A 27103-nucleotide genomic window follows, 5' to 3' on the forward strand; every position below is an offset into this window, starting at 1 on the left:
TTATGAGTTTCATGCCAGAGTGGATTTGAAGGTAGAAAGTAATTTTTAGTTATTTATGTAAAATCTAACTTCAATTGGAATAGAAAATAATTAATCTGGAATAATGATCTGTTTAATTTCTGACAAAACAGATTCTGGAATAGTTTCAAACTAATACCTTTACAGTTTTATTGATTAGAAAAGGAAAAGTATGCAAGCTAATGCTGAAAGATAGATATTTAGTTCACAAATATAAAATATTTTATTTTATTCTCTCATGGCTGCTAGCAGGTATATCTGTGTTTCACCTCCTTTATTTTAAACCACCAATACATTTCATTCAAGCCATTATAACCCAGTCACCTCTCCAGGTAATATCAGTAGACAGTTAACTAGTTAACAAAAAAGTAATCAGCATATTAATGTGTGAAAAAAAAAACCCAACCCTGTAATAATTAAAAAAGCTAGCAGAATACGGTTACGTTATTTTTCTGGAAAATTAGGAGACATATTCTTTAATAACTGATTTTTTTAAAAAATCATGAAAATAATCCAGGCCAGTTAATAAGCTGATCTCCTTGCAATGATTCCAGCTAGTCACTCTCATTCCTTTCTGTGGCTTTGGGGCCTCATTTCTCTAGTGCTCCACATTGCAGCTTGGCTACTTGAACTTGCAATGCACCAATGTTGTTGTTCCAGCTCCAGAGCACAGCTGGAACTCCTGCCTCTAGGTATGCTCCTGGTTCCTGGTACAAGGCACCTAATCAGCTCATGCCAAGTGTCCAAATTAAGATAGCAGGAGGTGCCTGGCTTCTCTTCCCATTGTTCTTCTGGGCTATGCTGGGGTGATCCAGGAGATCCCTGCTGAGATGGTGCAACAGCCCAGTGAGGTGATGAGTCCTGCCCCTGGCTCCAGGCTGCATTTGCACACCAGCCAAATGTGTGGCCATTGCACGGAACAGAAAGAGTAATGACAGCAGCAATGACAGTTCCTGAAAGATATTTTTAAGGACAAAGGTGCTGAAGTCTGTAATGTGCTCAGTGGCTGTGGTCACAAGGGTCATGAACCCTAATCCTAAGTTAAAATGATTTCTCAGTGTACCACCAAACTGCAGCCTTCAAAGCCTGCTCAGTTATAATTTTTTCAGCGCTGGTCTCAAGACACTGTTCTGTAATCCCTTCCAAAAGGCATACCCAAGCTTCCTCTACTGGAGGACAGGCAAGCGAAGTGTTTTGGTGGTTGTTTTTGAGGACTACGCGGTCTCCTCATGCAGCTCCACCACATATGCAGCGGGATTCTAGCTGCATGGTGAATATACTTCCCATGTTCACTGCTCTGGTCCAGTGGGACTGCATAGGCAGTCAAATGTTTATATATATATGTGTGAACCTTGGCAAGGCTTTCTGTGGCTTTAAAATTTGTGCAAGGACTTCAAACTGTTTGGTGAGTTACATCAAGAGATACTAATCTGATTCAAAAACTAACTAGAAGAGAAAAACCCTTAAAAAAATCACTTCACTTAGCTAGATGGTGCTAGCTGACACCCTTCTTGTAAATATGTTCTAGGTCAAAGATGTTTTCTAGGAAGAAAGCCCTAATGATGACGCACAACACATTGCTACAAAAGGCAGGAGAAAAGGAAGTTATCACAGTACTGGAGATGGTGGTTAGCACCACCCTGTCACACTGCTCAGGGTCTGCCCTGTCCCCACAGCATCCCTGCTCACTGTCTGCAGAGTGTGCAAGAAATCAGCAGCAAAAAAAGCTCATACCTGCAGTCACATAAACACATAAACACTTTCACTCAGAGTTGTGCTCTCGTTATCTGGCCATCAGAGGCAGCTAAGGCTCAGACAGGAGAGACATTACAGGATCCTGTCTGCCTAGTGTGTTCACGGTCCACTCCAGCCGGGAATGACTTCCAGATGTTCGTGTGCTACAAATGCACCTCCAGCCCACAGCCCAACCCTTATTGATCACGCTGGACAACACTGGCACCGAGCGGGAGGAAGTGGTGGCTCAGTCAGCACAGAGGGACTTGATCAGGGAAACAACAAGTTGCCGAGGGAAAACATCTATTTTTGTTGCAGGAGAAAGGTTTCTTTAACTTAAAAAATTAGCCATAAAAATTAGAGCCAAAACAAAAACCCTAAACAAAACAAAAGGAAAGGAAACAAGCAAACAAACAAACCTCACAAAAATAAAAACCAAAACCAAATTAATCAAACTAAAAACCCAAACAAACACCCAACAAAAACAAATAAACAACGATCAAATAAAAACCAGAAATAAAAAACTCAGCAACAAGCCCACGAGGCTAGAAAAGTTGTGCCCTTATGTGAATTCTCTCTTACAGCAGAGGCTTTCTGAAATAAACTTCCATTAAAGGGTTAGCTGTTAAAAAAGCAAGTGTTTGGATCTTTTTGTGTTGGTTTGTTTCTTTATGATTGCTTTGTCAGCAGAGATATAAAAGCCTGCATAGATAGTCATTTTGATTTTAAATGGCATGGTTCAGGTTACCTTAACTGCACGTCAGAGATTAGTTTAAGCAACGCTGAAGTAATCAGGATCTGCACCACCAAACAATTGTTTCTGTGTGCAGCTAACTCCTGTTTAGAATCATGTAGGATTTTCTGTAGAAATTGTGTTCTTGAGGTATTTCTGTTTGTGAAAAATTTTTAACACTAACCTCTACAATAAGGAATGGAACTAATTTGCTGTAAAAAAGATTCCTTTCTTTCCAAGACAAGATCAGGCTCCTCCTACTGAAGGAAATAATTTATTCTTCTAGTGACAATCTCCTTGCAACCCTTAGGTTTTTAGCATGTCTATATTACAGAATAATTTCTCTCCTAATTTTTCTTCTGCAAACCCAGAAATCCCTCTTTTCTTTTTTATTTTTCCCCTTTTCAATATAAACAGAATACAAAAAAATTTCCTATTTTCCCCCCTTAATTTATAACCCTGCTATAGTAATTTCGAGTGTTCTCTATGTAAGATTGCAAAGCCTAAAGGGTTACAAGTTCCCTCTTCAATTCACAACCCCAGTGCTGTTGTGGAGGAATTGATTTATATTTTTCTGCCAAGCCATTATTAATAATTCAGTGTGGTTTTGCTATAACTGCAGGGATATGAACCTATCTGCCACAGAACGTGTGTCACATTGCAGCCCACACTGCATGGACTGGCAAAAAGTGTGCAGCTATACCTTCACCCAGGTCAAGGCCTTTTTTGCAAATGTGTAGTTGTTTTGAAACTAAGATCAAATCTTAAAAGTATTTAGCAACCTAAGTTTGTAAATTGGACATGCTTTTGGATTTTTCAAAAGAACACAGGCATAAATCTCCCACTAGATGCTTATCTGCATCATTAAGCCCCTAAATTACGTTATAAACTTGTTGCTTATGCTTTTTTTTCTTTGGCAAATTACTTAGAAACCAGATGTGCCTTTCCCCAAATGTATTATTTGCAAGTATTCTACCAAATACCTTGGCAGGATTACATTCATGCTTCGAGCTATTTGGAAAATGCTAATTTAATTTGCTCTCTTTTTGTTATTCATTTGGGCAACCAGTCACCTAAATCACGTTATCGTTTCTGCCTTCTTACTGGCTGCCTAAATGTTTTTACTAGGAGAATTATGAGTATCAAGGCATTAAGAAGCAAAGCCCAGGTGATTTGCAACAGATAGGATTTTGAGGATAATAGTTACTGCTGTTTAAATTCACTAAACCTGTAGGTGAACTAGGCATATTTGTGGCTTCCATCTCTTTACATCTAATATAAACCCTGTCACCACAAATCACAGTTACTGCATGCTTATCCACAGGAGTGTTTGCCAGACACTTTTCTTTCACTGTTGCTTGCTTCACCTGACTGAAGGTCCAATAAAGTCTGCATTGACAAATCTGAACTCTAAAAATTAGTGCCTTATCCTGTGCTTTGGAATTGAAAGAAACATTTAGATGTGATACATTCACTTAGGGGCTTAATGACAGACTTATGAGTGTACTAAGTAACCCAGTGTTGAAGATTAGTGTGAGCTGCCTGAACATATATGTCCATTAATTCATTTTTATTACCAAATTTAATTTGAAATTGTGGTCATTTCTTACTTTTTCAAATTGATCTAGATAATAAAAATGAACTATATTCCAGGTAACATTTAGGCCCAAAGCAGTGTTGACACTTTGTGGTAAGAAAGGTAAATATTTACTTCATGAAAGACCTGCCAAGCCCACAAACTCTGTGAAAACATGAGATTTCAGTTAAGTAAGCAACAGGCTTTCTTTCACAAAAATAGCATTCTGGTAGCAGTTGGTTTTCATGGGCACTTTTCACCAGAATTGAAGCATTCTATTTTACAGAGAAAAAGAATACTTTTGAAGAAGTGCTTTTGACCAGACTGGAAGATAAGCATATATATTTTAGTCTGTTCTGTGGTTTTTCCAAAGATTACATCTATTTTTTAAATGTTCCAGGCTTTGTGCATCATTAAGATAACGAGTACTCAGCTTCCCCAGCATCACTCCCTGCCTCCTCTGGCACATTTCCCTGAAAACGCATCTGAAGCCTTGTTTCTCTGGATAAGGAGGCTGAGACAAAGAGAGATGTGCTGCTCTCTTTCCATGTGTCTTCTGCAAACAGCTTGTATCATTCTGCTTTGTTCTTTACAGGAAGAGTGGCTGTGAATTTTCTGGGGACTTCTATGTTTTATGACTTTTACCTGCCAAATATAGAATGATTGAATGCCCTTACACCAGAGAATTGCCATATTTGAGCAGATGGGCTTAAGAACGTGAAAAAAAAAAATTACAGAATTCTGTTTCTTGCTAATTTGTGGTTGTCTGGGGTAACATGCCATCTTCTTTTGACAGAATAACACTACTTGGAGAGAAAGCCAAGAGTGGTCATACAGAGGTAAAACAGAGCCATTAAGGCAACTCAAGGGAGCAGAGAGGAATTTTACTTGTGCGTATTCCTAATTTCCTGTTTCAAAAATTTTTTAGTCCTTTAAAATTACCAGGCAGACCTGCTCTGCAGATTGGTCATTCCAAAGCCTCTCTGTAAATCAGCACCTTCATGACTGCAGCATAAAAACTCACTTCAGTGTAATACAACAGAAGGTTTGGCAAGTGCAGGTGCAGCCCCTTTGCCAAGGGTCTGTGGTCCTCATCAAATCAACCACTACCACTGCTAGAAATGTGAAGACACTCCTGCTGTGTCTGAGTAATGCAAAATCTGGGCTGTATATTTAACCCCAACCAAGATTGGTCACAAGTAGAGTAGAAGATCTGTGTGGCTTTCCACTGGTGCTCCTGCTGTGGTTTGGGGATTTAAAGAGGACTTTGATTTCTCAGCCTTCCTGCCCCACATCATAGACTTTAATGTTACCACTAGGTAAGAACAGGAAACATTTTTATGATGGTGAAGAGAAAGCAGAAAAGGAAAAAGAAAGGCTGTAGCTTTGTGTCTCTGCAAGACAGAATATCTCTCAGTACTGGTACAAATCATGGTTATCTTCGCCATCCCCACCAGCCCTGAGGAAGAAGACCTTTTTATCTCTGTAGAGCGATGCTCTGGCCAGAGCAGCCAGGCACATGAAAAAGCTACATTTTGGAAAGCAGAAATGCAAACATTACACTGCACAAGCTGTTCCATGGTACTTTGGTAAAGGTTTACTAACTTGACTGCCCCATGGCAAATGTGAGAAACATGACCCTGTTTTTGCCTGAGAAGTAAAACACCCCAAACCACAGAGAGGTAAATCAGGTAGCAGGGCACTCAGTAGGCAGATGAGTACCCATGAGTCTAAAAACTTGGCTGTATTTATTTGCTAACCTTAGACCTCTTCTATGTGGCTGCACACTGCTTTGTGAGACACGATGCAGTGCAAAAACAAAGCACTAGCAATGCATGTAGAAAAGGTTTGGTTTGGTTTGGTTTGGTTTGGTTTCCCTGTCTTTACCTACTTCAATTCAAATTAGACAATCTCTACAGCTATTGGCTTCATTCCATACCATACTACTGACCTGCTCCCTGGAGATATTTGTTTCCAAACCTCAAGTTATTTCCTTTAAATTTAACCTAAATGAAAGAGCCAGAAGAGGGATAAGTGAGTGGCGGTCTCTTAGCAAAAAATCTGTCCGCGTTCCAAATTTCCGAAGAGGTCATTTTTCAATTAAAGGACCACAGTTCTGGAGAGGAGAGTAGAGATTCATGATGAAAGCTGGTACCCAAAGCTGGTACCTCTGTTTTTGCCACTTCATGAATCTGAAATTCTAGAAAACTTCTCTTGCATGCTAACTATCATGTCTGCACACTGGGTATAATTTTTCCCCCCTAAAGCCTAACTTTCTCAAGGGACAATGCCAGCTGAAAAGGACAAAGCAACACAGAAGTACAATTTTACACAAAACTTGGCAAAAAGTTAAGCACATTCCTGTCGGGTTCCTCAAAGCTGGATGTCTGTAACAGATGCAGGGGGAGACTAGGAAGCCAGCCAATTCCCTCCTTTCAACCCCTGGAGCTCTTCCCACTTTCTGCACACAGCCCTAACCCCATGGGAGGTCTTGAGAATGTTCAGTGGAAGACATCCACCTTCCCTGCTGAAGCACTGAGCAGCACAAATGTGGAGGCTGCTGGAACTGGCCATCCTGCCATCCTTCCTGCCATCACCACATCAGGCAGGTCTCTGACATCCCCTCCAGGGTAGGAGGAAGTAAGGCTCTTCCTTGAGAGCCGTGCTGTTAAAGCCCTGCTAAGCAGACAATTCAATGCCATTTTTCAGTTGTTTATTGAAGACCTTTCTCCATGCTTCTTAGTCACTTGTTTTGCCATCTGTAAATAAATATAGTCCTCAGAAGGACAGCTTGCCAGGTACATGTCCTTTAACTACTGTTTCTTCTACAGAGCCCTTTCCCTGGTTTCATATATCTCCATATTTCAACCCTTTAGTGACTAAGGCTTTTATTTTCACTGTGTTTGAATTCCACCCCATAGTACAAACATTTAAATACATGAAAATGTATTCCAACCACAGTTTCCACTGCCCAGTGCATACTGGGTATATTTCCCCCTCCCCGGTACATTTTAAGGTCATTTCCATCAGTTCAAACACTGATTATTCATTATATCAAGTATCCAAGCTGATAGCTGATGACAGCCGGAAACCATAAGCTGCCTTGAGGCTTGTCTTCATATCAGCCCCTGCAGCTGGGTGATGGGGGACTATTTTTACTGCCATTGAAACCATTAGGTTTCTGTAGTTTGTTTGGTTTCAGCTTACCATAATTGCTGCCATTTCCATGGTTGATTTGGGCTATGTTTGAAGTTGATGTACAATGCAAAGTGTGCTGCATGTGTAGCTGCTCTCCACGTGTCAAGACATTAGAAAGAGGGAGAGTGTGTGTATATGTGTATGTGTGCATATATATAAACATCTGCCATGTAGCTGTCTTCTACTTACACATGTTTCTGAGGGGTTTACTCTACCAAGGGCAACTGAGTGTCTTAACTGCCCTCACAGTGATTCAGGTTCCTGCTACTGGGGAGATTAATTTTGGTTGGGTAGGAGCAGACAGAATTATTATTCATGCTTATTAGCATGAGCACAAATCTCATGAGCAGGGAGGTGTATGAGTGTGTGAAGCTATCAGGGTGATATTTGCACATAGCCCTGGGACTCCTGTCTCTCTTTGAGGAATTGTAATTCAGTGCAGTCACGGAGATCCCCTTATTACAATCAGCAAGGCCAACAGATATCCATGGCCCACAGATCTGGAAGGAATCCTAGCCTCGGAAAGAACAGGCAACAGCTGTCATAGGAAGATAGGGCAGTCTTCCTTGGAGCTGCTGACACAGGACCTCAGGACAATGAGGTAAAAACACTTCCTTGCTGCATCTCAGGTTCTCATTTGTAACTGAAGTATAACAGAGGTGCTGCCCACTGCCTTCTCATACATTTGTGGTACAAGCTCCTTCAGGACAAACCATCTTCTAGAAACAACAATAATAATCCTAATCCACCTTCCAAATAATTAGGATTAATATTAGGATTAGGATTTTTATTATCCATGAATAAAAATATATATAGTCTTTCTGTGAGTCTTACTTGCCCTTTGCTGACCAATGCTGGCAATCATTTTGTCCCTTTGAATCTTCATGAAGTAAGAATAAAAGAAAAAGAGAATGAAGGAAGCCACCACTGGAGGGGCTTTTTTGTAGCCATATGAGAACTAGACGAGAAAGAAAGAGTGCTCATGGGTAGGAGGACAATGAATCTCATTCTTTTTTACATTGTTTGCAGCTTCCAGCACGCATGAAAGATGCAGAAGCATATCATCAGGTAAAAATAAATACAATTAGATAGGTGATAGAAGTGTACACACATGATATGTTGAACTAGCCATAGTGGGAGGAACCTCAGCTCTGCTCTGGAGGTGAGCTGTTTTGCCTCCCTTCATCCTTTTTAGATAATTGGGCCTCAGTACCTCATTTAAGGCCTTGCTTTGAGATCCATAGGTTAAATGGCACACAGGAATTGAATGCAGTGTATAATAATTGTATAATAGCATCATAAAGGATGCAGAACTCAGACCTGGTTTCAGAATAGTTCAGGTCTCCAAGGTGAATCCACATGGTCTGTGCTCTGTCATCCCACGTGTCCAAGCCTGCACCCCTTCTCCCACAGAAGCTGATCCATACCTTCTGTCCCCTCTCACACTGTCACTCTCCTCTAGTCCTGTGATCATTCCCTTCACCTCCTTGCTTATTGATGTTCTGCTCCTCTTGAATGCCCTGTCTCCCTCCTACATTAGCAAACTCTGTCCCAGCAGCCTGTCTGACCTGAGACACCCAGGTGGGTGGATTACAGCCTGCTTTTTTGTGTGTGAAACCTGAACTATGGCTAAACAGCAGCTAATGTCACTGTGCAAGTTAATATTTGTTCCCACCTGTACTCTTATTCACTCTCAGTCAGGATCTGCTGAGACATCACTGATGAAGAAATGTCCTTGTCAGAGCAAGGATTTAGATCCTAATACCTCTGGGAAGGGACCAGTGCTCCCTCTTCTGCCTTCCCCATTCCCAAGTCTCAGCAGGCACTGGCATATGTACCTGCCTAGTCAAAAAACGCAATGGGAACAAAATGCAGGGGAGTTTCAGCTCTGCAAAAAAATCATGGTGGCTATCTAACATAAACACTCTTCTACAGCATCACCTTTACCAGATCCTCCTTTCCCGTTCACTCAGTGAATTATTGCAGTGTGTCAATGTATTGAGTTGAATGTTCTGTGATAATGGTATGTTCCAGTGTCTCCCAAGTTATTACTGTCGGTTGTTCCCTCCTAGTGTTATGCCCTCCTAGCAAGATGTCCCTCAAAGAATCCCTTTCCTTCTTGCCCTGTCTGTCAAGGCAGCCCAGCCCCTTTGCCCTGTCAGCCAAAAACTGTACCCTTTGTTCCAGAAAGTTCCCTGTCGCCCGCTCTCCAATTGGACCGCTCAGGTCCAATCCCTATCCATACCCTCTCTGCTCCTCTTGTTCTGCTTCATTGTAGCCCTAAAAGCCACACCTTGAAGACTGATCACTGGTCGTCTTGTTGTGTCCACCCTGTTTTACAAAATTTTAAAAACCCATGCACAGGTGTGTTCAGGGCTTTTTTTGCTTGTGTACCTCTCTGGTTCTTGTTTCCCATGGACTTTACATTGCAGAAGAGCCTCTCCTTTGGCTTGGGCAAAACCCAAGTTGGTTCCCCACTCTTGCCATTGTCCCCAGACCATCTCAAAGCCAGGCTGGGCTCTGTAGAACAGTGACAGTGAATGGTTCATGTTACACCATCTGTAGCCCTCCCTACCATCACAACTTCAGGAAGTATTTTTGACCCACTAGTCCTCTGTCCAAGATAACACATTTTTGGAAATACTACAGACAGGGTGCAGACACTGTATTTGCTGACACTGACCATAATCAGAAGTTTTCACTTGAAAAACTGCTGGCAGCTGCAAAGCTGATGGTGGAAAAGCTGTAAAGAAGTTGCAGTAACAAAGAAGAAAGTAACAGCAAACACCTCACACACATTTGGGATTGTTTTGCCATTCACATGAGGCTCTGCTTCAAGCAGCCCTTTTTCTCCATCATGCTTTCCAGAGGTTCCTCTGAGCTCCCAAGCTTGAGGGTGACACTTCAGCTCAGGACAAGATGCCCCAGCTTGACCTGTACATATTACAGAAGGCAAGGAGTGGCCACCAGTCTACTGTGGAACAACCCCCACCACAAAGGAATGGTGATCTCCAGAAGCGTATCATGTTAGATGTGTCTGGGTTTTTATTGCTGCTGGTGGTGGTTCTGTACTCATCTTTGCCCTGGTCTGGGGCATGCAGACCTCATTCCTCTGGCAGCACAGAAGATGGTTTGTTTCATAGTAGACACAGCAAGTTGACACTACACAGAGTAGCAAGGTCTACAAGAGTATAGTATTTTTTATTTCCAGGTTAAAAAAAAGAAAAACACAACAACAACAAACAAAAAAAAAAAAAAAAAAAAAACAAAAAAAAAAAAAAAACACAAAAAAAAACAAAACAAGAAACAAAAAACTAAAAAAAAATTAAAAAGAAACCATAAAAAGAGAAAAAGAAAACCAACAAAATAGAAACTATTTTCTTTGTTGGGAAGGGAAGGGAAGGGAAGGGAAGGGAAGGGAAGGGAAGGGAAGGGAAAAGAAAATTTAAAAAAATTATTTAGAAAAAAGGAAAATTACTTCACAAAGTCATACATCTGAATAAGCCAAAACCCTCACACTGAATGAATGAATGATAAACCATTTCTTCAGTGATTTAGTTGTTTGATGGCTCTTTAGTTGTTTGATAGCTCTTCCTACATGCCCATACTGATAAGAAGACTAGAACCAAACAGCATTTTATTCACTTAATAAGGATAGTAGAAAAGAACAAGATTTTATTCTTATCAAGGACAGTGGAACAGAACAGCACAGCCTTGGAGAAACAGATAAAGGATATAATTTAGGGAAACAGAAGTAATGCAAAACACAAGCAGGGTGCCAGCTGAGATCGGCATAGCTGACAAAGCAAAAGTTATGCAAAACATTGATACTGAGCTTACTCAAATGCAAGGACTGAGGAAAAGACACCTAAAAAGGACACTGGACATTGAAGACAGATCCCAGAGGATTATATAAGGACTTCCAATAAGGGGTGTGACTATGTCAAATAAGGTGCAGTAAGTGGGGATAGCTAATAAATATGTAATCAGTTTGTATGATAAAACTCTGTTTACCTGACACTCGGCACACTTGATTAGAGGAAGGTTCCTCTAAGTGACCAGCATGCTGCAATGAAGAATGCCTGCTTTCTAATATGCAAAACTCCATGAGAAAGTTTCTATCCAATCAATTTAATTATCAACACATTCACAGAGTGCTCTTGCTAACCATCAGAAGGGATGTAGAATCAACACAAGCATTAGGAGTTTACAGCAAATGTAAACATTGAGTTTACATTCAAATCTACAGTCCCACTGACTCACCTCAGAGGTCAACATCTCTTCTTGGTGAAGTAATGGGTTTTTTAATGAACATGATGTATTTTTATATTTCTCTTCTTTAAGAAATAGAAATACTAGGCCCAAGTGAGTGTAAATATAAAGCAGAGTGTAGGAGATAAAATGAAATCCAGGGCTTACCTCAACCTGATTTAACTGTAGTTAAAACTATGATAGCAACATTGATATTGCAATGTCATATAATACAGTCAGACCAACCTTGAGCAGAGAACTTTAAAAAGGAAACGACAGGGATAGAAGTGATGACATACAGTCACCAGCCAAAAGTTCATAAATTGGAATTAGTCAATAAATCAATGTGTGCAGTATTCTGGCTGTGAACCACTTGGTAATGGAGAGGCAGATGAGACCTTCTTTTGTCAACTGGAAGAAGCCTGTTGTCTGCAGGCAACAATCCTCCTGTGCCAGTGTTAGATCATGTATGGTGATGGTCTTGTCCACACCCCTCTGCTGGCCTAGGGACAGCCTCGGCTTCTCTGTGACTTTGTAGCACAACTAAGGAAAGCCTTTCCATAGTAAGACAAGATCTGATTTTCTGGAAATCAAAAAATTATCTTAAATGGATCTGACCTAAATAAATTTAAATAGAATTTGTTAAAAGAGCACATGTGTGCTTTTTGAAAGAAAGCAGGAATACAATCTTTACTCACTAATAACCTCTAATGAAGTCCCATAAACCAGCATGGAAAATTGCTTCGTAACAATGACAGAACTGTAAATGTCTGAAACAATAAGGTTCTCCTCGAGGCAGAGTGGTTCAAAATTACGATGGAGGGATCTCTTAATGGCTGCACTCCCAACTTCTTCCATTCATATCAGGTTGCACATTCTCCCTTGAGTAATGCCTATTGGAATAAATTGGACTGTGGAAAAAATATATATTTTTAGCATGAATGACTCAACATTAATAGAGTTAAGAGTTTCTGAATTCAACATGAAAACACATTATGTCAGGAACTAGTGACAAATCCTACTTCTCCAATGTCAGGTGGATTGAGTAATGTCTGGAAAGACTGTGATTTTAAAACAAGCATCTGGACATGTCAAAACAGTTTATATATCCTTTCCATGGTGTGCAAAAATGAAGTTAACTATTCACTTCATTTAAGATATTCTTTGTACCTCCCTGAAACTATTACTTACTTTATTGTTAACATTTCCAATTTTTAATACGAATGTTCCCAGCAGCTAAAGCTGGTTTAATACAACAATAACTTGAGGGAAGAGCTATGAAGTAGAACATTTTTTTACCTACTTTCTTAGAGGGGCTTACATGGGCTTTTAACATTGAAATCAGGACTCTTTCTTAATTTCCATTTGTTATATGCTCACAATAGCATTGCTGAATATTGCATGGATCAGTAGAATCTGGACAACAAATATGGTTTGTCTCCCTCTAAGTATCCATACCTGAATGAAAGTCAAGCTGACTGTGATCGAGTGAAGCCTAAGCTGAAATAAATGCAATAAAAATGTGTGGAATTTTACTTCATACAAGTGCAAACAATATGAAGAAAACTAATTACAGGCTTCTAGCAGTGCAATTGAATTTCCTCCAATTTAAATGTCCTCTCTTTTTCATATGAGATGCTCAGCACCTTTAGAGATGTCCCTCTCCTGTTCCAAAAAGCAGCCTTATCATATGACTACATGGTTTCACCACACAGTCCAGGATACAGCTAGTGCCCTTGGGAGTATGTAACATTCAAATTAACATTCATATTCAACAAAGTGTTAATAACAAAATGTTGATAGTTTGATTTCCCAAGCAAATGCAGATCCATCTAAACAGCTTGAATTTTACTGAGCTGTTTGCAAAACTAGAGAGAGGTTTACTATAGCTAACATAATTTCAAGAAAAAAGTCTGATTTAAAAAAAAAAGTATCGTATGTTTTTATTTATTCAGTCCTGTCATGTTGACTGCTTTTATTTTGTTACTTTTCCTAGTTGCTCTGTTCTTCTATTCACTGTAAAGGAACCCTGCCAAAAGTAAAAATCTTCATCCTCCTTTCCTCCTCCTGAAACAACAAAAACACATTTTCAAACCACAAGGGTTGTAAGCACTGTAATTTAATGGTATGTGGCAGTGAGAATTCCTCATACAACTATATTTTGAACATCTGGATGCTCTAGAAATAATCTGCAAGTATATCAAGAACACTCTTGCTATGTGAAAACTTCCACATACATCTCATTCTCCTTTAACTCTTTGCCATTCTCTAAGCCATTTGGCTAAGACTGGTTAAGTGACCTCCAAGCACATTAAAAGTGTATGCACTGGTTTTGCCTCTCCCTTCTAACCTTTTTTTCTTCTGGAAAAAAATGTAGAAAACACAATACTAATGTTCCTTTTAACAAAAGATCAAATATTCTGGTCTACAGCAACTCTTCTCCCCTCCAAAGTCAAATCCTCTTTCATTTTTTACATATGAAGCAAACCTGAAATAAAAAATAATTGCTATCAAGTTTAGATCAACAAGATGTTTACTGCATTGTCAGATTCTCAAATGGAAAAACAATAGTTCATAATTCTATAATTTGCTCCTGAGAAAATACTCAAATTTTTGTAATTCACTTTTACAGGTTTAAGTTTTATTCTACAATAATACTAAATATTTGTCTGCTTCAAATAGCTCAGCCCAGTAAAAATAGGAGCAATTTTGCCCTCCTGACTCTTTTCTTTCTCTTCTAGTTTTAAGGTTCAGAGTTTTCATCTCATAGCTGTGACAAAAAGCAGGGCAGTATAAAATGCACATGGAGCAGTGGCTTATAGGAAGAAATTATGTAAAGAGCTTCTGCTCTTTATCTTCCCTCACAAGAAGGTTTATATGAAACAGAATGATCAGAATGGTACAGAAGAAAATATTTCATGCAAGATGGAATTGAACCTTGGGATTTGTTCCCATAAGCAGACCCTAAGGTCACCAGTAAGGGCTAGATGTTTGTATAAACCTTGAAAATATCAAGGACAAGCAGAGGTATTAAAACATACTCTTCAGAGCTTTAGCAAAAGTTTAACTACCAGTAATCAAGACTGATTACTGATAAACCGTGTCTGAAAGCTTCTTGCACTTTTGTCCAAAGCATCTGGCCCTGACAGCTCTCAGATGTGGGATACTAGACTAGACAAATGATGGATATAATCCAGTCTAACTCTGCATTCCAGTTTCACTGTATAGAGGTTTTTTCCTCCAGCCTTTAGAACATTTTTCCTTACAAACTTCTGCACTGCCTTGTCCCAAAATAGGTACAACACAAAGCAGATTTTTACAATCATAATTTTTTGGAAGACAAAGGTTCTAGGCTATCACTTAAATCAGTTATTTTGCCCTTTACAATTATCTATTCTTTAAAAGGATTTTCATTATGAAGAGCAATCGTGAAAAGCAAGCCTTAATAAACAAAGTATTTTTGACCAATACAATGTTAAAAATAATAGAAAAATAAAAAACTATTTTCTAGAGCTCCTGCTCAATTTTTAAACCTCAGGCTTGGATTCTAAGTGATGTTTCTCAATGTATTTACCTCACTAGAGCCATCACAAATCCAAAGGCCTAGTAGGAAATTCCAAGGTGCCTAGTCCCTGTCCCACTTCAATGGTAAGAATCACTAAGGGACTAATTCCAACATGTGCTTGTCTATGTTCTTTATAAAGGTGAAATGTCAGCCTGTCCTTTCACCCTTGCACTTGAGCTATCATGTTGACTCTTCCATTGACAACTCCCTGGGTTACAGTGCCTGGGGCAGAGCAAGAGTGGATTTATGTGTGGCTGCATATAGGCTTTTTGACAGCCTAATAAATGTTTCCTTGCCTGTTTTAATGATGCCAATATTTTTTAATCCATTAATGGAGCTCTGTAAAAAATATCCAAAACCCTTCAATATTCGATTTTCTGAAGCACACCTGGTATCATCCTAAAACTGAAACGCACATTTGGTGAACTTAATTGAAAGGTTTGCCTTCTCCAGCAATATGCACTTTCTGTCTGCAGCAGAAGTAATATTAGACACATCAGGATGCAGATCAACTATAAAGCATTCCTTAGGACAATTGCTGACACCAGCAGCTGCTTTTCAGACAGGCTATTAAGGTTGCTCTGGACCTTCCCTCAGACATACAGTAACTAGTTGCTCAGCACTGCGTGGCAGGGAGGCACAGAGCTATGCAAGATGCCTGTGATAGCAAGAGAGCAGGGTATAATGCTGGAAATTTAAAAAATGCCTCAGAGATAAGGAAGAGGCTGCACACATATAGAAATAGGCAATTGTGAAACAAATTTCACTATTTTTACCAGGGGCAAAACAGTTATCCACAGGGCTGTAGGGATGGGCTCTTCAACATGTGAATGTTAGGATGTGATGGGGGACAGGGTGGGGCAGGGATTACTGTGAGGCAGGGACCCCTCTGCCCTTGGGACCATGTGCTCAACTCCCATTAAGCTGACATTTGGGTGTCTTTTACATTAGGTGTCTTTTACATTAGTGCTTTAGGTAAGGTCAGGAGAGCACTGCCACTTCCCACTGATTGACCATGGCAAGAGCAGTCACAGAGGTCACTAAATGGCTCATTTTGGGGAAAAGCTGGACCAGCAAATGCATTCCAGGATGTCACCTAATGCAGTCCTCAACACCTTGTCCAAGGAAAATCTCCCAAGCCCATAGTCAGTGACCCTTGAATCAGCACTTTCACTATGCAGATCTGCTCTTCCTATGTTGCACTACTTGCAGTTGCTGAAAGTTTGCCACCCTGCAACAGACCAGGCAGGTAACATGAATTTATATATTTTGATGGGCAAAAGGCTAGTCCTCATTCACCATTATCAACTCTAATTGCTACATTTTCAAGTCTTAGTAGCATTAACAACTAAGACAAAAAAAAATTAGCTATTACTTATTTTTCTACTTATGTATGGTCCATACCTGCCCATTGACTGACCACCAAGGGGTATTTGTGCTGCTTCACAGCCTGCAGTTCTGTGCTGTTTGAAACCATATTTAAGACATCACCTTAAAATGCACCCTTTAGTTCTTTGAGGTGAAGAGTACAATTGAAGCAGATGAATATGGTGATGATTGCTTTGAGCAGAGGCTGCATTTTCTGATAACCTACAGTCTCTTTTCCCCTTCTGTAGGACAATGTTGCTGCAGATCTGTCAGTCTCTGTATTATACTTGCTGCCTACAAGGAGATTTACTTCTTTGTCTCCCCAGAATAATTTCAGTAGGTCTTGTGCAACAGCATGATGTTACTGGTTTTCAGATTTTTAGGGCTGTGTTTAAATTTTAAAACCATGTGGTCACTTATGGAAACAACAGTTCCTTTTATATTATGCCATAATATCTTTCACATTTTCTTTTACACATATGTCACTTCAAGAACAGCTCAGCATGCAAGAATAAATCAACTGTCAGCATCCATTTAAAGATATCCTACTTGAGAATATCAGGATGTCTGTGGTGCAATATATTTAGACAAAAATAAATTTCTTTCCTTTAACAATAATAATTTTTGTCCCCTTTCTTTTTTTTTTCTTTTTACTCTTCAATCACAAATGGACCATGAGGTGCTTATCCTGTTACTCAGTGCTACACATAGGTAAATACTGCACTTCTTCTCCAAGCACATGGAAGCTGGTGAGCCCAACCAAGGCTTCCGTTCAGACTGATTAAGGAAAAGCTGAATGAACTAATTACAGCAGAATATAATAAAGAGGGCGGTCACAGCAGTGTTACTTGTAAGGTGGCTGTTTTTATGAGAAGAAGCTGATGAGCTGAATGATGAGCAGCATGACAGTGCAGACAGCTGCCCAGGGCCTGGCCAGCAGTTGGCAAAGCCCTCCAATGGGAAACAGAATATGAGGAAGGACAGGGACTCTGACTCTAGGTAAGCACAGTGGAGTGACTGATGATGACACACCTATTCTTTCCTAATTCTTAATACTGTAGCTCACCACCATCACTATATCCCAGTGGCTGGCATGTATACTTGTGGTTTTTATCAGTAAGGTGCCAACACACATCCTCCCTTCCAAGGTCTCCCCACTGAAGAAGAAAAAGTGGAGAAAAACCAAAAATATCTTTTCCATACTTGAACTGATCTTTATCTATCCTTTTCAAACTTGCAGTAATCCACAAGCATAAAGAGAGCCTTCTGTAATGTTTTACTCTGAATTCTCCAGGAAACAGTGCCTGAATCAGTTCCAGCCTTGCTGCAGAGTGGTCACCCAGCTTGCACAGGGCACTGCTTGGCACCTGATAAGGGCAGCAGCAGGTCCATGAGACACTAAGGAAGTGGGCAGAGAAGCTATTCCAATCACAGCTGACCAAAGGCATTATGAAACAAAACAATAATCAAAATAGGTTAAGACCCAGCCCAAATCACTGTCAGGGACAAACACAGACCAGATGATGCATCTTGCTGGGGTGCGATGAAGATGCTCTGCCATTTCTTTAGCAACATGAAACCATTAAACCCATCTCAAAAGCTACAAAATAAGAAGAATCTTTAGCCTACTTTTATACAGCTGGTTCCATCTTTTTAAATATAAACATTTCATGCTTTAAAGATTCAAGGAATGATCATGTTACACAGACATTCTTTTACTGAAACTCCATAAAATACCAATATGTTTAATTCTGCCTAGCTGTCCTGTTGCTACTTCGAAATACCCAGTAATATCTACTAAACAGCCATCTTCTCTCCCACAGGGTCTAACAAAAAAATGGTCTCATCAGAAAAATAAATCATATATCTTTGTAGAAAAAAATGTTTGTTATGTATGCTTGCAATTGGCTCCATTAGGTTTTCATACTCTCTCTACCCCTTGCTTTCTCCCTGACTCCCTCTCTCTTTTCAAGAGCAATTTTTAAGGCAGTAAATGGCAGGATTCCAGGAGTTATGTTACTGCCAAAAATTAATTTAAAAAACAAGTGGGAGGCTGGGAGCTGAAAAAAAAAAAAAGAAAGAAAAGGAGTGTGGAATGCATTCCCTCTGCATCTGGGACCTTCGATCTAGGCAGTATAACTGATGGCATTTTTACCTTGAAAATAGTTCTTCGATCTCTCTCTCTTCTGTCCAGAAGACATGGCTGACAGTACTGAGATTTCCCCTTTTTCTGCTGTGAGAAGAGATAAAACTTCACTTCTGCAATTGCAGCTGCTGGTTTGTACAGAAGTCAGTACTCCTAGGTTTTACATGTTCCTTGTTTACAATAGTGAGATTGTGGTTGAGAAGTGGTGTAGAAAACTAGCTTTTAAGAAAAAGATTTTGAAAAGAAAAATAACTGGATGTGTTTACAGAAGGGTTGATTCTGCCACTATGTAGTAGAGTGGATACTTTCAACAAAATTACTTTCGTTTATTTTTACAGTCTCACATCCACTAAAAATTAGTGCCTTTCACAGCAGCTCTCTGGGACAACTCTAAAACAAATAGACAGAAGTTATTCCCAGCCATAGCCTCAGCTGAGCCTGGGAAAGACTCAGCACACCAGGGCAAACACACTCTATTGACCTCATAGGGTGTCCCTGACATCGTTAGTGACAACTCATTAGGAAAATGCTTTGTATCCCTACTGACCTCTTCTGTCTCTTTTCAGTTCTAAAACAATTAATTTCCAAATAAAATAATTGACAGACTTGTGGACTTAAGTGAATGGCAAAATGATGCATTCTATTATTTCTCCCATAATGCCATACTATTTTATATGGTTCCTCGACTTTGAGCTGGTATCTTCTTGGATATGTGTGGTATCCTGAGCTGTATTGGTTAGCTCAGAAACTGCCATTTACCAGGTGAGTTTAAGGCCACTTTCCCCCTATTTTTATCTACCTTGTAAGATATCCAATAGATCCTTCTACAGTTCTTTATAGAGGTTCCTCATCTTTTCTGGTTTCAGTAATTCAGTTTCATCAACAAAATTTTTAATGTTGCTGCCCACTGAACATAAAAGGTCCCACCATAGATCACCATTTAATCCACCCTTCTCCAAGAATTAGTACTTTATTCATACATTCCATTTCTTACTGTTTATCAATTATTTATCTGTTTAAGGATCTTCTGTCTCATGCCATGTTTCTTAAAAGATTTTGGTAAAAAAAGTCTTTCAAAACTCTCTGGAAACATTAAGAGTAACTAGCCAGTGAAACACCTTTTATTCATGTGTCTTTTTGCCCCTTTCAAAAGTGCTAGCAGGTTTGTGTGGATGTATAAAGGCCATGTTGATTCTCCATAGATTGGAAATTATTTAAACATCCAACAGTTTCATTGAGGGTTCCCTACTGGCAAATCTCCCTATGCTCTTGGAAGGCTAAGAAATTGACAGGCCTTGGAATATATTCAGGTTCAATTAATTAGTCTTTCAAATCCAGAGTTCAGTACAAGGACCAAGGCTGGTATCCTCATGGCAAAGCCCTCTTGGTTTCACCTCTTTTGTACATCCAGATAAACTTTCAAATCCTTCCTACCTCTGCTATGGCACTTCTTGGCTGGCCAAGAGACAGGTCCCAGGATTGTCTAGAGCAAAACTTGAGAAATTCCTTGAGAAATGTGTTCTGGAAACAAAGCCAAAACCAAGCTGCCAAATTCTGCATTGGTATGTTACAGATAAGTCTAAAATATAGTGTCATATTGCATTACTGAAATAGTATTGCAGCAGTCTAATCACCAGTGACAGTTGCAAAGGTTGTAGCACAATGCACGCATTGTAACTTCTTAACAATAATTAAACACAGAACAGAAGACCTGTCTTTCCACTTGATCTTCTTGGAGCAAAACCAGATGTCTAGATTGACCACAGATGGCCAGCAAACCTTCTCAGAAGGCAAATTTCTGTGTGATAATTCTTCACATACCAACAAGCAAATATTTTTCTGTCAATAGAAGGAAGATGAATACAAAATGGATAGAAAATGAATGAAAGCTGAATCCTGAGTTCACCAATATGAGGATTTCTTCTCTGAATCTACCTCCTAACAAAAAAGTACCAGAGTAGTTTGCTGCCTGCAAGGAGACAAACAGCTTCAAAAAGCATATTTGACACTGGCTGAACTACAGATTTAGAGTACAATTCAGCTATTCCAAAGGGTGTGCCTAATGTTCAACTTCTAATGTTTGAGGTCACTGTAGTGGTCCAGACCTTTTAGCACCTTTGAAAAATGTTTATCTACAAATGCTTTTGTAGATAAAAAAATACAGAGAAGTAACAAACTGTAGATACCCATCCTTCATAAACATTTAAATTCTATTTTCATTAATTCTCTCTGTCTCACTTCCTTTCACTCTGTATCTGTCAGGCTCCTTCCTACTCCCTTAGTGAGCTTGGTCTGTGAGCAGGGGATCTGTGCTGCAGATCACTAGTCCTAGTATGTCCAACCTTCCTACTGAAGATCCAGAACATCTCAAAAGCTACAAAGTCCCCCATCTTTAATTCACTTTCACCCCCAGGCTCAAAAGTGACATCTTCATAGTTTCTGGGGAAAGCAGCTGTTCCAGGACATCATTCCCATGAGAGAGACACTGCCTTGTCTGACTCTGCCAAGTCCTTTCAGGATCTTGGAGATTACCACTGAGACATTCAATACAACTTAAAATTTCATGGGGAGCCAACGTAATGGGTAACAAATCACAGTGACACGTACTTGGCAACCAGTGTTGCCCAAATGCTGCTCCACACAAAGGCTTTCTCCATACAGCAATAGTAATTTCTAGGCATAATTGATACTACTACCTACAGACACAGACATGATGTGCGCACTGATCCCTGGGTAAAAGGGGGCACCAGCAAGCACAACTGTAGGAAATCCTGGAGAATATTCCTGCTGTTGCTCCCCTTAGCAGAAGATTTCTGGAGGTGACTATGCGCCAAAGACAGAAATTGGGAAAAAAGGAAATAAGGTCATATCATCTGGAATGCCTTCACAGCATTCTCCTTTTTCCTCCTCTGTTAGTTTCCTTTCTCACCTATTACTAACAGCCAGGTGCAGTTAGTTCCAATTATGTGAGAGAAACTCATAGAAAGTCATGTGTCCTCTATTTTAAGAATGTGGTTGGCTAGACATGGCAAAGCATCTTCCTGAATGCAATTGTAATGGAGAGCACTGGGGTTTAGCTATTCCTCTATTTGCTTTTGAAGAGCATTTTGGATAAATTTTGTGCTCCAACGACTGATTACTGAGTGTTTTAAGGGACAGTGATTACATTACACAGTATTTTCTGTACACATGCCCAGACCTACAGTGAAAGAACCTTTCAGAATTAGTTTCCTTACCACCTACCCCTTAAATTCTTTGTCATTCTTCTTTAGAACAAGTGACAAGTCTATTTATCAATAGACTAATATCTAATTAGATATCAGTAGACTAATTATCTAATACATTAGTATCATGAGGAAGAAATTAGCTACAGCATAGCTGGTTTTCCTTGAAATTTATTTCAATGGTACTTGCAGTACCTTTACATAAGAAAGCTGTAAAATAGGAAATTCACAGGATCCCTAAAAAAATGCTTCTAGTATGTATCAAACCATTATTGTTTGATATATACCACTTACACTATTTTCTTTAAGCCACAAACCACAAAAACAAAAAGTTACCCCTTGTAAATTAACAAAGTTAGGATGGATACTTATACAAAAAAGTGACAAAAACCATGTAGAAATGGTGATGTCAACCCCATCCATGACACAAAAAAAGATGTCTTTAGTAGCCCTGAAGAATAAATGCCATTAAAAAAAAAAAATAAAAAAGAGAGAGAGAGAGAGAGAGAGAGAGAAAATGGAACCACAGGTCCTAGAAGAAAAAGAGAGAAGACAGACTGACCATTCAGTCCAAAAATCTGCAGCAGGACTCTCTGTCCCTAGCACTGTAAGACTGGAAGGGAGAAGTGGTTCTAAAGAGATGACCTGGGATGATGGAAGTTTCATGTTATATGCCGTATTCCCCAGGCTGCTCAACTCAGGTACTGTTACCAGCATGTCTTTAATCCTGTCAGTGATAGTTTTTCTTGCTTGGTACTTGCTTTCTTAGAAAATGAAGCATGTTACAAATGCTCCCCTCCACGTTTGTTCCCATGAGTTTAATTTTTAATACTTTAAGTGCCTCCTGCAGATCTGTAGCATAAGAAGATAGAAGTAGCAATAAGGTGTTGTATAATTGCCTTAAAAGTGCTTTCTGTTTATACAGCTTTTTATTTTCTTCTGATATTTCCAACCAAGCATCAAAGAGCACAGAGAAAAACCTCTGCTCCTTGAATTCCCAGCATGTTCCTCCCTGCCTCATTACAGATACTGTTGAAGGACATGATAAAGCTGAGCTGACCTGTTTCAATCTCATCCATCAGCACAGGCACAACTGGAAAAAAGCCCTCCTGGAGTAATGTCAGCACTTTCATTGACATCAAACTAAACTACACAAGGGCAAAAGGCAAAACACCATAAAGCCCTATTTGTTGTCCAAGAAACTCTGTTGGTATCTGAGAAACTCTTTTGTCTCTTTCTTTCTGCCCCCTTTACCACGTATGATGCAGTTGTTAGTAGCGAACTCTGGAAACTCAGTACACTCTGAAAACTGGACTTGCCCACAAATTCATCACATTTCTGACAGTGCAGGAAAGTTATTTTATGCACTGGTGGTGGAAACATGCAAAAGGTTTGAGAACTGGGCTAGATCCTCAGGTGGTGTTAGTGTTTGAGGACAATGGGAAGGCACTACTTAGCATCAGTGGAGTCCATGACACTGCAATACTTCCTGAAGTAAGAGATACAAAGACCATTGATCACTTGCCTATACACATTCAAGTATACAGAAGCACTCATGCCTTTAATTTTCAGCTGTTTAATACTCCTTCTGAAGTGCCATAGCATCCATCCCATCCAACCCTTCAAACAAGTCCCCAGAAAGAAAGTCTATAGCGGCAGTTTTGACACCCTACCCAGCCTTTTCTCAGGCACAGAAAACCATGCAAAGACACAGAAGCTGAGATCCCAGAGATGTTGATCTGTAGATTAGCAGTGAGGAATAAGGCAGGAAGAAAGTAAAGCTGAAGGATGCATGAGGCTTTGGAAGTTCAGACAAGTCCTCAGGCCAGGTTTTGTCTCTGTAGCCCATGGATCCGGGTGCAGGATCAAACTCATAACAACTCCAGTGCCCTTGCCCAGAATAATTTGTGAGGAGTCCCGTTGTGTAAGGGGTAGATAAGGTCTTTTCACCTATACAGGCTTACTCCCCAGGATAGCTGGGAACCCCAGAGCACCAGAGCCAGCCCTGTACTGTTGCGACCTGATTTCAGTACCAAGATCTGGAAGAGGACACCATCATCCCAACAGAATGAAATGAGGCAGAAAACTACCCACCATGAGAAAGATTTTCTTTGATGTAAAATCTTGATTGTGTTTTTCTTAATAAAAACTACTTCTTTCCAGATGAGATTTCACCATTTAGGTTCAATTGAGGCAGTATGGTATAATTGGCAGAAAGCAGCTGCCTAGATTGTATTAGAACTCACCACCAGCACACATAATAATAATCTAGGGCAAAACTATGTTGTTTTCACCTGATATGAACTAATAACTCTGCAAGATTTTAGCATTAGCTTTGAGAGCCTGTAGAGAGCCTTGGTTAGATATCTAAACACTATCATTTGGAGACACACAGTGCATTTTTCACTGGGTGAGGCTGATACTGATGCAAATATAAGCAGAAATTATTACATGTCCAGTTTCAACTGTGGCTGTGCTGAATAATATCTATATGTGGCATCGAGGAAAATACATATAAAAGCAGCATGCAAACATACAGAAAGTAAGTGAAAATGTCAAGGGTACATTTCAAAAGAATGTGCTCTTGGTAAGGAACCCCTGGTGTGTACCAGTTTAACCAATAACTGCCTACTGTATTTGGTAAACAAAATGAACCACAAGTGATAAATAGGGAGAAATCTATAATATTATTGAATCACATTCAAAGGTACTCAGTTTGTTACTGTAACGCAATCCCTTTAAATTCTGATAGCCATGTTTTGTTTATTGTAGGCACTGATGAATGGGGGACTCTGTTATAATAAATTATTTCTGTCTTTGGACGATACAATGAGCTGCAACTGTTTCATTAAAGTCATGGCCACTTGTATGACAATTTGAAATCTAGGGAGAGTGGAGTACTTAAACTAGTGTGTGCATACTCCTAAACAACCAATCCAGTGCAAATTATTCAGTGAACTTCGCAGAGGGGCATAATTAGTTCCACAAATAAATAAACAAACAACATTTTGCTCTCTTTGTGGCTACTAGAATTATTATATAAGTCCAAAAGCAATGGTAATGCTTTTTATCATAAAATTATAAAACAAGAAAAAGGATTTAGAAACAGCATGGATCTTACAAGATTACAAGGAAACTTCTCTTCATTTATAGATTTAGTTTAGATATTACTCAAACAAAGCCCATATTCTCTTTTCCCTTGTCTCCTTCCATTCCTCTCCAAGAGACATACCATCAGATAATGCTGTATTTTCCAGAAGGGCTGAAACACATGGCAAAGTTTTACAAAAGCCATCTCTCCACACTGAATTTCAACACTTGGATCATTTACTAGGATGATAATGTGTCAAAGCACCATGGCAATACTGCAGCACTGTCCTCATACAGTCATGAGACTTACAATAGTAGAATTTCCGCAAACTTCTCTCTTAAGAGGGAGAATTTAAAAATAGATAATTAAAAGGGTAATTTTAATAGAACAGTGTATTATAAATTTCACCTCATATATGGAAGTAATTTTTTTATTTTAAAGATGTTTCTGCAATTGTTTATCTATAGGTAACCTGATAGGTATTCTTCACCTTCTCAATGCTACTCTGTCAGTTCAAAGGAATATAAAACCTGTCTGGATAATTTAAAAAAAAAATCCTTCTACTTGACTACTTGTATAAATACTATCAATCTCTGCTCTCTGTTAACCTGCATTTCAGCTTGAGAAAACTTGCAATTCCTCTAAAAACTTACAAAGCTATTTGTTTCAAACCCAGCTTTAATGAACATCAGAAATTTCAGTGGAACCAGAAGTTGACCACCAGTTGCTGAGTGTGTGTGCTTATTTTCCAAGTGTTTGCTGCTTTGCACCTTTATATTGACAGGATGTTTCCCTAGTAACATTTTACAGCTGGATTTTCATAAATGAAGCACTAGAACATTGGAGAAAGCAGTATGACTTGTGACAAATGAAAGCATGTCAACATCTGACTAGACTATGGGAGGTAGAAAATTGATGTTAATTGATATTAGATGTCAATGTTTAATTTGATTCAGGTTGTTTTGCAACATTTAGGTAAAAACAGGTAATAACAAATTTAGGTAAGTGTCTACATTCTACAACAGCTTAGCAGAGATAAATGTTTTGTTGACCTGCATAATAAAAAATGATTGGAAAAAAAAAAAAACAATTACTTCATGTTATGGGAAAAAAATAAGAAAGGAAAAATCAGAACTTGGAATGCAAGACTCACCTTTGCAGACAGATTAAATATCAGATCATGGCAGAAAATTTCTCTTAACCCATCAGGCATCACAATTGTCTTTTTCTATAAGGTAGTGGATGGTGAATCTTATCAAAGATTTGACAATGAGTCCCATGTATTTCTAGAAGGCTCATGTGTATATTCTCTAATAATACAGGATACTTACCAAGGTCGTCACTACAAGTCTGATCAAAGAGAAGTGACGATTCCTCACCTTAATAGCAATGGCTACTCAAGCACAGGTTTCTGGTTGGTATTGAGAATACTAGGGGTTTTTTGCATGGTTGCAAAATGATCTTTCAGAGCTTCATGTCCTAGGACTGGGAGATTTTCCTGATGGTAAATATCTTAAAACATAAGGTTGGTGCGCTCAAAAGTAATCTACAGGTGCAAAATTCATAGTCAAAGGAAAATGGTACTTTGTCAAAGGAAAATGGTACTTTGAACTTACACCAATCTGGGAAATAACCTGTCCCATCCATCTGGAACACTGAGACCTACCATTATCTCACTGCCACTCCTGGCTGCTCCGCAGCTTGGTGTGAGGGAAGAGCCAACTCCTCTCCAGTTACTCCTGGGCTTGGATCCAGGCTCTGGGTGCTGTCTGGAGGGGCAAAGGGGCTGTGAGGAACCGATCTAGGTCCTGTTTCTTATCTCACTTTCACAGTGAAAACTACAAACACATGGAGAGATACACATACACCCCCAGAAAAACACATGGATAAATACAGTGACACAACTGCAGAAAGCATCTCTTAATTATCATCAGTCAGTATGGTAACATGTGTTTTTATTATCAGAATGCCCAAAGCTATGACTTAACCCCTGGGAAATTTTGAGTCTCCACTCCTACAGGACAGAATACCACTTGAGCCAAAGAGGCTTCTATAGTTAACCTCAGGACAGCATTTTTAAGCAAAACAATTCAGTTCTTCACAAGCATTAATTTTTTTCCTTCACTTCATGTAACCTCTGACCTCACGTCTGGAGGTGATGGATGACATAAGACAGCCATGGGAGAAGACCTGAGGATA

At 39.4% G+C, this 27103-nt stretch overlaps 1 long non-coding RNA gene across 6 annotated transcripts in view; it reads right to left on the minus strand.

Annotated features, from left to right (window-relative positions):
* LOC146763892 (uncharacterized) overlaps window positions 1–27103 on the minus strand; it is an 83415-nt gene that overhangs the window by 17541 nt on the left and 38771 nt on the right. For all 6 annotated transcript variants that reach the window (XR_014951264.1, XR_014951260.1, XR_014951265.1 and 3 more), the window contains one exon: window positions 1–26673. This exon is cut by the window's left edge. This is a non-coding gene — a long non-coding RNA (uncharacterized LOC146763892). The remainder of the gene's footprint in view (window positions 26674–27103) is intronic.

This window comes from Lonchura striata, chromosome Z (assembly GCF_050655825.1).
Source record: "Lonchura striata isolate lonStrDom1 chromosome Z, ASM5065582v1, whole genome shotgun sequence".
In the NCBI taxonomy this organism is placed as follows: domain Eukaryota; kingdom Metazoa; phylum Chordata; class Aves; order Passeriformes; family Estrildidae; genus Lonchura; species Lonchura striata.